The sequence below is a fragment of the Adiantum capillus-veneris genome, chromosome 16 (assembly GCF_014529385.1).
Source record: "Adiantum capillus-veneris isolate H3 chromosome 16, ASM1452938v2, whole genome shotgun sequence".
Classification (NCBI taxonomy): Eukaryota; Viridiplantae; Streptophyta; class Polypodiopsida; order Polypodiales; family Pteridaceae; genus Adiantum; species Adiantum capillus-veneris.
The window spans coordinates 85,372,261-85,384,948 of NC_140946.1; positions in this window are offsets into that span (position 1 = coordinate 85,372,261).

Sequence of the window (12,688 nt, forward strand, 5' to 3'; positions counted from 1 at the left end):
AGTAGGGAATGGCCTTCAAGCCAAATGATTTATTCGTAGAAGAACCAATTGTGCAAGGCTTCTTTGCACGAGCCTAGCTTTACTGTAGCCACTGCCTTTTGGCCATAGAAGAGATGGTGCAGACTGTTTTCTTATAGAACTTTGACAACCATGCCTCCTTTAATAAAGATGCACAACCTATGAGCCATCTCAAATCCCTGAAGCAAACACTACAAGAAAGACCACCCTATACCGAGTGGAAAAAGGCAATAAACACCACAAGAGGTATGACAAAGTCAATAATGCCTTGGTGGCATTCGAACCAGAGGTTGCACCACCTGCTCTAGTGCTAATAGAAATTCTCAAAAAAATCAAATCTCAATTGCAATGACTTGAGTAGGGGGACATTGAAAAGACCAGGATCAGAGCTCAACAACATGATCTTAGGACAACTAGGAGAAGAGAAGCACACATGGAAAAGTCGGCCAAGCTTGCAATACCTCTAGTAAAGTCCATAGTTATGGTTGCTAAACTCAATCATAGTAGAGAAATACAGCGGTTAGAACACCACCCCCTCCATTGGAATGATCACTAATACAAATGGAGGATCCTTTCCCACTATCATAGCCAGAATCATACTGTGCAGCTAGTTCTTGCACGGCACAACAAAAGCCACAAAGCCACAAAAAGCAAGAGCCACCATTAGCGCCTCCTCCAAAGGATCAATGGCATTCAAAGATGGAGTGTCATCTCAATAAGGGGGGGGGGGGGGGGGGGGGGGGGGGGGGGAAGTGCACAAAGCTTAAAGTGTATTGCAAAGATGTGGATCAATCACTAAAGAGTTTGAAGATGAAGGAAATGGGCTAAAGGGGATGATTCAAGGTCCAAGGATTTCCACCAATTTTTGCAATTTTGCATCACTTTGCTTGCAAGCCACTACGAGGTTGTAGCTAGTAGAGCCTACTTATTAAAGCTGCATGTAATTTAAGATATGTAGAATCCCTTTTTTGGCATATAAAGCCTTAGGAGTTCATGTGAAGCTAGGTGATTTTTTTTGGAATTATGTGACACTCAGAGAGCTTATGGCCAGGTGTGATGACTATAATTAATTGATATTGGCTGATCATATGCAAACCCTATTTTTTAAGCCTTATTATGATAAATAGTCACTTTTAGCTCATTTTGGGTCCCAAAATTGAGGGGCTAGTCACATCAAGCTTGAGCTTTGTGAACACCAAGGAGCTCTATAACAACGAGCTATTCTTTTGTTTTCTTCTACTCCCACATGCTCCTTTATGCATGATGACTAAGATTATGAATAAAACCAATGCTCTCTCTCTCTCTCTCTCTCTCTCTCTCTCTCTCTCTCTCTCTCTCTCTCTCGCGCGTTGTGTAGTTGTATTTGGAGTAGCTAACCAAGTTCTCTTATCCACTTCTGAATGCTTAATCTTTGTGTGATGCTTCTTGATTAAATGTTGGTGCTCTAGATCATGTGTAGTAGTAGGAACAAAGTAGGTGGCATGCTTGTTTAATCATTAGTTCCCACTCATTGCTTCCTTGGTGCATGCTTGAAGTAGCTACGTCACTTCTTTGTAAATTGAGTGAGGTCTATTGAGCATTTGATGGATCAAGCATTGCACAAGTAGAAAGGAGTATAGTATTCCAAGTGAGTAGGCTTAGAAGTAGAAATGGTTTAGCTATGCAATCAATGTGCATTTCTCAAGACCATTAGTGTAGTGGTGTGTGTAGATAGTTTTTTGCACTCTAGGTTAGGGTCAACTTTCAAGTTCACTGGATTGACAAATTATGTAGGTTGTTGTGACTATACTACCATGGATACACAAAAGCTTAGGCATAGGTATTTAGGATCTAAATCAAGAGCACATAGATGAGTAGAGAAAAGAATAGTCTCTAAGAGAAATTATCAAACCTATTCTAGTAAACAAGGTTGGAGACTAATGTGAGGGCAAAGAAGGCAACACCACTTTACCTATATAGTATGCTAGGGTTAAATATTGGGGAATCCTAGAGAGTGAAGCAAGGATTTCCATAGCCACCAAGAAAGTTTGGGAATCCTGGGAAAAATTAGCTATAAGAAAAACATGGATGAAAATTCAGCTTGCTGATGGGCATGTTGAAAGACCAATGGAATTATTAGAGGACTTGTAGTCAATTCCTATGATATTGACTACCAACATACCTTCACCATAGTGGATCTGGGAAAGAAATCTAGCTATGATATCATATTGGGGAGACCATTTATGCAACAATTACATATGCTTCAAGAATGGATATATAATTACAGACACCTTAGGAAAGATGGATCAATTATGAGGACATCATATTGGAGAGTCCATTTATGCAACAATTATAGATGATTCAAGAATGAGCATATAGTTATAGACACCTTAGGAAAGTGGATCAATTATGAGAGAGTTGAGAGACATAGAGATAGCAAGACAAAAACAATGAGAGAATTGCAACACAGATTCAACCCAACACTGAATTTTTTGAATATCCCAAATCATGTACAAGATGCAGTCAAAACCAACCCTCGATAGTTACAAAAAAGAACATATCAAACCCTGGGTAGCAATAAAATCCTCAGCATTGGCACCCCAACACAGTGAATATCCATTGCTTGGTCCTCCAACCGATCATAAGTTCGGTTCTTGCATGTTGCATGCTCCAGCCATTGTTGGCGGCATGTACTCAAGTCTGCAATGATCACAAGCTGGCCCTGCACCAATCATTGGAATCCACCCCTTTATGCTTGTGCTCGCCCAAATCCTTCCATGCTTTGTTGACACATGAATTAATTCCTCTCTATAAGATATTACCAAGCCTTTGATGAGAGCGAGAAAGAGTTTCTGAGCTAAAAAAAAAATCCCACTCTCCTGCTTTGTCTTCTTCTTGATCAATAATTGATCAAGCTTCCAAAAGGCTACAAGAGAAAACGTGATCCAAAGAATCTCCCCCGCTTCTCCAAATTCTTGTCCACAAGCTTCACAAAAACTTCATTCTGAATAAGAGAGAGAAAGTCTCTCAACAAAACAAAAAAATCATCTCTCTGTTTTGAACTTCATAAGGCCTTAGTAAAGGGTTGCATTTTGGGTGCAATTGTGGACCATTGGATAAAGCTTGCTGATAAGTGCCACATGGCAACATACCTTTTTTTAAGCTATTTCTTGTAGGCCCTAGTGAGAGGGTGTCGACATTTGTGTACTGCTCTTTATAAAGAGGGGTATTGAGTCATTGGAGTATTGAGTCGCACACAATCTTTCTCATCCTCTTTCATATATATATATATATTTTAATGTTCAATGTGTTGCAATGCTTCGAAGTGTTTTTTTTGTCATTATTTTAATGGTTTTGACATATATTATAATCTAAATAGTCCATTGTTAAAATTGTTTAATTTTTTAAATATTTTAATATGATAACAAATGTTTTAAAATATTATATCACTCTTAGTTTCTCTCTCACAAACAAAGAAGTCTCTCTTGCGTTCTTTGGAGTCTTGTGCATGTTACTCCTCTTGTAGTATGGCCGAGCTTTTTGGCATAAGAGAGAGTAACATTCGAAAGTATGTGGCGATTATTTGTCGCATCCTTAGCAATAGCGACTTCTTTAAAAAATATGGGATTTTGGTGCCACATGGCGATGGCTTAAAGAAAATAATGGCAGGGTTTGAGGCTATCATAGGATTGCCACATATTGCAGGTGCCATTGATGGGATCCACATCCATCTCCAAAGGAAACCTGCAAAGGAATTTTATCCAGCATAGTATATTAGTAGGCATGGGTTTCCTAGCATCGTTCTATAAGGCATTGTAGACTCCAACACACTTTTTCTGGAGTGTAGCTTGCAAAGTTGCGGGAGGGGTCCATGACTCTTCTCACTTCAAGGAATGCACATTATATGGTCAGCTTAAATACAGAGAAGTACTTGATCAACCACTTCTGCACATTCAAGGGGAGACCATACGGCCTAATTTGATTGGACTTAGCCTTTAAGGCTAGGACATTCTTGGTTGCCATTTTGCATGAAGGTTGGACAATTATTACACAAAAAGCGTGAGCTTGATAGGAAAATCTCAAAAGGGAGAGTACAAGTAGAGAATTCTTTTGGTCTTTTGAAGAACAGATGGAGGATTCTAAGAGACTTCAACATCGATCTTGCATTTGCTCCCACTGTGGTAGGAGCATGTTGTTTGTTCCATAACTATGTGCAGCTCCAACGCGAAGCACAACCTCACGATTGGCAAGATCCTTATCCTACTCCCAGGATCCTCTTCCCAATGAAGGCGGGAATATTTCTCATCGTGAGATGGCCTTGTGGATCAGAACTGTGTTATTTTGGCACAGTACCCTGAGAGTTCAACAGGTAGGTGATCATGATATTGCAGGTTTAGTTTTGTTTGCCTAATCTCTAAGCTGGTATTTAAGAGCATATTTTGTCAATCTTGATGTTTTATAGATGTCCTTATTCACCTTGTCTAATGTCTTGAAGTTGCAACTTGAAGGTATTGTAGATGATTCAGAGTGCGGTGATTGAGACCTTGCATGCACCTGGGTTCTTCTTGCATGCTGCCTTTTTCTTCCCGTAGAGCATGTGATTTTATGTAGTGCGGGATTGTCAGACTCAAATTTATTTTGTGACATCATGACATTCTGGTGGTATATTGTACTCCTAGGATTGTTAAAATTCTAGTGGTATTGTATGAGCAGGATTGCAAATGTCGTGTTTACATTCACTTTTGCTGATGGTTCTTGCTCATGAAATTGCGATGCTCTTGGATGACATGCTCAACACATTGTATGACATAAAGAGGCAGCATATGTATTGGCACAAATTGTTGTGTTCAGTGCACTATTGTGTATTTGAATTGTTGTGTTGAATTGGTCGCTAGATTGTGACAGGAGCAAATGTATCTGATAAAATGACAATCGGTATGTTGGTATGTTTTGTATGATCTACAATGTCAATATGTTCGCACTTTGCTCGATTTTGTTGACTTTAACATTTTATGGCTTTGGCAATTTACAAACAAACGGCTTGAATTGTTGATCTCATGTGCACAAAGATACGATCAAATGGAACATGGTTGACATCTCACCAAACGACAAATGAACGGATGCATGTGTGCAAGATGGTTATTCCATTCATATTCATTTGTTTCACTTTTTTGAGAACAAAGAGCCGAACAAACGATTCATGTGCACACTACATCTCTCATTATCGAATTCCTATCAATAGCTTTATGTAGGCCTTAGTGAACTTTCACCCTTCTCCTTCAAGCTTTACATTCTTTTCCCCAATTCACCATGGAAAAGAAAGAAGAAACAAGAAAGAACGTATCCTCCTTTCCTTTATTTCACCCCTCCAAAGACTAAGCTTAGGAATGGACTTTTCCCTCTTCAAAAAGTTAGCATAACGAGAGAAAAAAAAAACATGGTGGTTCTCTCCTCTTTCTTTCTGTTTTTTGCATACCTAGGTGAAATCCCCCAAAAATAGGTTTTTAACTTTTGCTTTTGATAAACCCTTTTGACATATGCGATTGCAAAAATCCATATTGCTTGTGTACTCTAAAGTATTCACATAACAGAATTCCATAGCTTGACCCCAATACCATACAACCGTGTTGAATTTGCTTCATTTTTTTTTTTGTATCCACTCGGTTTAAGATTTATATGAGCACATAGCACCTGTATTCTTTGCAAAACATGGAAACTGTCTTGAATCAAGAAAAAACATCCAATGTTAATTGGGAACAGAATTTGTCTTTTGACATGCACACAAGAGCAACTACTCTCATCTATTGGCAACCATAAGATCCCTCATATTATCAATAATAAGGGAATACAATAAAAATCCACATTGTGCATATCCTTTGAACAAGATATCAACCATCTTTTGATAAATTTGATTGCTTTACCACCTTGAAAGATGATAGGGGTCACTGTCTTCACCCCCTCTAGTTTTAAGATCTTGATGCACTTACTGGTATCCCATTCCCTCATCATATACTTCAACACATGGAAGCTCATCAATATTCTCTACATCAATAAATTTTTTAGCATCACTTACATATATAGACTTGTCTATGCATAAATCCTCTGCCTGATCTTCCTCAAAGATGTCACTGCCTTCTGGAAGCCCATCCTTCCTTTGTAAAACTTGCATCAATGATGCCATACTCATCTTGCTCAGTAGTAACATCACATGCATGCACTTCCTCCACAATATACATAGGCTCTTGGTCTTGTTCATATATCTCAGATGATACATTCATGGTATCTTGTGAAGTTTCCACATCATGACAAGCATCTTCTTCTAGATTCAAAGACTTTTCACATACTTGTATACACTCCACATGCATAGTGTCCATTTGTGAGTTGATCATGGAACAATCAACATCTTCAATATAGATTCAGTTGGGTTTCTAATGGCACAACCATTAGCTTTAGGTTATTTTGAAAAAAAAAGCATTAATTTCAAATTTTGGCCCTTCAATGTGTGCAACATCTCCCAAAGCATCTTGCTCTGCTACTAATTTTGCACAAACTTGTTTCCATAATTCTTTGTAGTTTGGTGCTGATCATCGTATTCCGTTTCCCTTGCCATATATTCATTACTAGTATGCGAAATCGTTTCTTTAAAATACTCCCAACAATTTGCATATTCCCTGACAAGATCTTCAATATGTGCAAGCAAACTTGGAATAACCAACCATTCAAATGATTTCACCATAAGCTTCTCTGGAACTTCACGTGCCCACATCTCCATATCATAACAGGAAGGTATCCCATCACATCATAGCACTTGAACATATTGCACTTAGCGTACACAACAGCTAATGCCTCTTCCACAACACCCTTTAATTTTTGTTGCTTTGATTCTTGTACCCTTGCATTGATTGAAAACGCTTCAATCATTTGCATCAACTTTGTAAAGTCCGACATATTTTGTACCTCTTCAGAGAAGACTTAGTATGTATGACTAATTTTTGAAAGTTTTTGTAAAGCCTCTTGCATCCCCTGCTGCGGCTCCATCTTCACTCTCTCAATTCAGTCAATTTCGCGTCGGGCTCACCAAAAATGTCGGAGTGTGCAATTCTCTAGGGTTGACCGAGAAAGCACTAGGCTTTTGACTGTGATGAGAGAGTTGAGAGAGATAGAGACAACAAGACAAAAATAGTGAAAACTTGCAACGTAGATTCAACCCCACACTGATTTTTTTTAATATCCCAAATCATGTACAAGGTGTGACCGAAATTGACTCTCGATAGTCACCCAAAAAATACATATCAAACCCTAGGTAGCAATAAACTGAGCACTGGCACCCCAACATGGTGAATATCCGTTGCTTGGCCCTCCAACCGATTGTAAGTTTGGTTCTTGCCCATTGCATGCTCAAGGCGTCGTTGGCGGCATGCACCCAAGTCCACAACGATCACAAATTGGCCCTGTACGAAGTACTGAAATCGGTCCTTTGCACCTATGCTCGCCCAAATCCTTCCCTACTTTGTTGGCACATGAATTAATTCCTCTTTATAAGAGATTACCAAGCCTCCTATGAGACTGAGAAAGAGTTTTTGAGATAATTTTTTTTTCCCACTCTTCTGCTTTATCTTCTTCTTCGCCTTCTTGATCAAGAGTCAATCGAGCTTCCAAAAGGTTATGAGAGAAAGCAAGATCAAGAGAATCTCCTCCCACTGCTTTCCTTCTCTTTCTCTAAATTCTTGTCCACAAGCTTCACAAAAACGTCCTTCTGAGTAAGACAGAGAAAGTCTCTCAGCAAAACAAAAAATTCTCTCTCTTTTTTCTTCATAGGAAAATCCTTCTCCTTCAAGCTTTACATTCTTTTCCCCAATTTAGCATGGAGAAGAAAAACTTCTTTCACCCTCCAAAGACTATGCTTAGGCATGGACTTTCCCTCTTTTCCCTCTTCAAAAAGTTAGGTAACCAGACAAAAGAAAAAATGGTGGTTCTCTCCTCTTTCTTTCTGTTTTTTTGCATAACTCTGTGACATCCCCAAAAATAGTTTTTTAACTTCTGCTTTTGACAAGCTATCTTTGTCTTCTCAAGTTATCTTTTTAACCTAGGAAAAAAAAACTTTGGCCTTTATTGGGATGTTGCATGAGCACGCATGTGGATCCGATTGGTGATCATCATAAGTTACCTACCACTACCCTCCTTTCATACCCCAAAAGTTTTTGTGCCGCTACCATGCTTGGCATATCAATTGTGTTTTTGATAATATTTGCTCCAAATATTCTTGTATTGTATCTTTTAACAAAAATCTCAATCCTCTCAGAGCTAAGATGAAACACACCTTTCCTTGCACATTGGCAAAAACAGGTATCCTCTCTGAGTTTCTCCTCATGGATGCAAAGCATCACGGCACCGCGATCAAACATTTGTAGCATAGCTATCTGACACCAACATAATATGTCAATAATCAGGGATGTGACTCGGATGGGGAATGGAGACTGAGTGTAAACCTCAAAAAGTGAACCTAGCAAGCTAACTAATCAACATAACAAGCAAACCCTTACTCTTTGATCTGAAAACCCACCTATGTCCTATCTCGCCGCTCTAGGTCATCATGCCATTTCATTGACCAAATGAACTCGGATCTCAACAAAACTTTAGGAGAAGCTATATTAGATCTAGAGGCACTAATCTACAAAGTATGAAGGTCATCCAAAAAGGTACCAAAATCCCAATCCATCATGGTCCAAGTTATGAAAACTGCAATAGTACAATCTAGATAGGTCGCCCTAAGGTTTAACAATACTCCCCTATGGTAAAAAGAAAAAATCATTTAATTACTCAAATGTGTAGATATAGCTCACAGACACGTAGTCACAAACCACAACAAAGATGAAAATGACTATACTTAAAGGAAAGAACAAGAGACAAGAAACACAATGCACTTTACAAAATCAAATTCTAATCTCTAGATCTTGAGAAAATTTGATCACAAGTTGCTGCTGAGTAGTCGTTACAGTCGTACTTACAAAGCTCTTAAAAAACTTGAGATAATTTTACAATAGTTGTGTTCAAACTAAAGCTATTGAGATTTATACCTAGGGCTTCTCAAATGGCCTATGTCTGCCAGCTCATATGCTTTGGGCTCATGATGAAAGAATACAACTCAAAGTGTGCATCATTCGGCTTAAAATAATAAGGACTCTTTTACAAGAATTTTCCAAAAAAATAGAATAGATTACATCAAAATTTGAGGCTTGGGCAAGGTGTGGTCAGCTAGGAGGGCAGTCGTCAAATGCATCAACCAAACACTCCCCCCTTTCTAGCCGTTGCACATCCTCATGCAAGTCTTTGTAGTGCTTTAGTAGTCAAACTGTCTTTTCTCCGATGTCTTTGTAATTTTACTGAACTTGGCAGCTCTAGCAATGATGTGTGCCTTGACTGTCAAATCGTTTAATGGGTTATTCAACAAACTACTTTGTTAAGCTATGTGCCTAGCCTACAAATCCTTTGTAAGAGGGTTAAAGATGGTTGAATCTAACTCTAAGGACCCTGTCATGAAGGCTCTTCAAAGGTCTGTATGTAATGAGATACGAGGAACATAATCCTGGCATACATCCCCATTCCGTGAGGGGGCTTTGGTTTCCAAGTTCTAGATTATGTCCTATGTGCCTTTGAGGAACACCTCCCATGGGTGCTCGACCTTGTTGATATCAATGCTTCGACACATGTAATGATCATATTTAAAATCTTGCACATCATCCGACATCAGGCACATATCTAATCATAGTGACCATTGCCTTTAGAGTATGAATCATATATGCATTTGTTGGTTTGTTGCTATTGGCAGGCTTGGAGATGGCCGAGTATTTCAGAATGGAAGGCCTCCTGCTCCTCCATCTGTAGTATGTTTCCCAAGATCACCCTCTTGGGATTGGGCAGTAGGTTAGATCGATCCTTAGGTGTTGTGGAGTATTCCAATAAATCGTCTCATCCTAGGGCCATTTCTTGAACCATTTATTTTGCCAAAGCCACTAGCTGTCTAGGATGAGGAGTACATGATTGGTACTGACTGGTACCTCTTCATAATTGCCTTTGGCATTCGGCTCCAATGCTGGTAGGAGCTTTCTTTTCCATAGTAGTGCTTCTTGCTTCATTAGAGGGAGGGCCACCATCTCATGAACAAAGTTCTTGACGAGCTCATCTGGTTTGATAATTAGAAGTGCCACCGACTTGAGCACTTTAAGCTCATATCTCATGCACTCTTTATGGGATCCCTCTCGCATGTCTACTATCTAGCTCTTGACCTCATCTCTAGCATCTGTATGCCCTTTCTCTTCTTCGATGTCCCCGACACATCTCCCCTAGATGAGATTCTTGGAAGGTCCATGGGGGTATGTTTGTGCTTTCAAATTTTATTAGCTATTGGGTACGAGTGATGTGAATAAAATGTTTTTGCTTGCAGAGTACTGATTTCCAATGATTTGGCTTGTAATTCCCTTGTGTGCATCTTTGCTTGGCTAGTGAGATCATCTTGTGCATTGGCCAGTTGTTCTTTGAGTTCCTTAATCTCGTGCTCTCTCTCAGAGTTAGCTGCTAGCAATCTGGTCATGAGTAGTTTCCGGTGCATTGTGCAATGTGCATGGGCACAAACATCGTTTCTATGCAAGGACATGTAATGTAGCCCTATCATGCCACATAACAATATGCTATGTAAGATGTAGGTATTGAACATTTTGTTTAGTTGATTTTACTGACGAGGCTTTACCTTGACTATGTGGTCCAAATAAAAGCATTTGGAGATGGCGTGCTCTTTCTTTGATGGTTGGGTTGTTGAGTAACGTTGGCATGATTTTTGTGTTTGGTGTCTTCTTAGGTACCCACTGGGCCACTTGTACTTTGGTTGTGGAGATGGGTGATTTGATTATTGAGTGGATTGGTTTTGCCTTCATTGCAAGGTTGTCATGGTTAGTTTGGGTCGGTGGGACTGGTTTCCCTTCAATATCCATTGATACTTGGGTTGGCTTGTTTTAGGTTTTGATGGTGTTTTGGGCTGCCATTTCCAAGTAGAAGTACATTGAGGTTATTGAAATTCAGCTAGTTGTTGTTGTTGCTTTGTTGTGCTAGCCGTTGGTGGGGTTGTTGGATTTGGTAACCAGATTTGCTTCGGCATGTCTTCCATGATGGATGTCTTCACCTATATCTGACTTGTAGCTTGTTTGTTGAATGGTCGTGCATGTGTAGGTGTCATTACTGGCTATTGTTTGTATTTATGGTCTATACTTCATAAACATGATCACTTTGTGCCAAAGGAGTGGCATAAGGGGTTTCATTAAGTGTAAAGTTTAAAGTGTTCTCTTGTCAATCCAAAATTGCTTTGTAAGTGCACATCCATGATACACCTAGGATGATTGCTTCGTTAAGATCTATGTCTGCCATTACATGAAATTGGTGTGGGCACTGATGGCCGTTGATGTTGATTGACACCATTCACTTGACCTAAATTGACCATCGTCCCTTGGTTTGCAGCTTTGAGCTCAATTTGATTTATCACTTATTGTACATCTGACATCGTTATGTATGTAGAGTACTTCATGGCTCATGGCGCCATTGGCTCGTGCTCCAATGTCCACAAATACTCATTCATTTGATCCATTTGCAAGTTGTATATGGATGCATACATCCATACCTCCAAGCCAATTTGGCTTGGTCTGAATTGCTTCAATAAGAAGAGGTGATGTTGCAGGTTGCTGAAATTAGATGTTGTCTTGTCGTTGTTTGGGCTTTAAAATTAGCAAGTTTGCTTCCTCCTAACCTTGTGCTTGATTAGCATGGGTCTTCCTTCTTTCTACTGCTTTGTGGATATTTTCTAGCATTTTCATGGTTAGTGGTAGATGATATTTATTCAACCTCTAGCCATTAATCCAGTTGAATGTCTCTTCTCCCTCTAATGTCGCGAGTTTGATGGCTTCACTCGATGATATGTCATTAATCACAAATGGGCCATTTTATCATTTTTTAAACTTTTCAAAGTGTTATTTTCAGAGTGTAGACTAATATGTAGTCACCCTTTTAAAACTCCTTGTTGATCACATGTTGATCTTGGAGCTCCTTCATGCCTTTCTTTTGTACATAGATGCCAATGACAGCTCATAAGCATATTTTATCTAGCCTTTTTAGCTTGTTTACCCTTGCTAACAACTTGTGTCCGGTTCACTTTAAGTCCTTGGCTACTCGAGGTGTAGGAATCAAGAATTTTATAGGCAATATATCATTAAGTATGAACACCATATTAAAAGGTGTCATATCGATTGCTCTTTTGTAAGGAACTCGATATGCCCAAAGAGTTGAATGTAACTTTTAGTCCTAGCCATCTCTTGGCTCACTTACTATCTTTGTGAGCACCGTGCGTAGGATTTTGTTTGTGCCTTTTGCCTATCCATTAGCTTGAGGGTGATATGGTGCTGATCTGTGATGAGTTACCATGAACTCACCCAACAAGAATTCAATCACTTCATTTAGGAAGTGAGTCCATCTATCGCTCACTATTTTGATCGAAAGCCCATAATATCTTATAAATACATTTTTGTACAAGAAATGCATTGTCATTTTTGTATCGTTTTTTTGTGTTGCTTTGACTTCAACCCATTTGGCTAGATAGTTTGTGGCCACAATTATATATTGAGCATGTGTTCGATATGCAAGAGGTGCA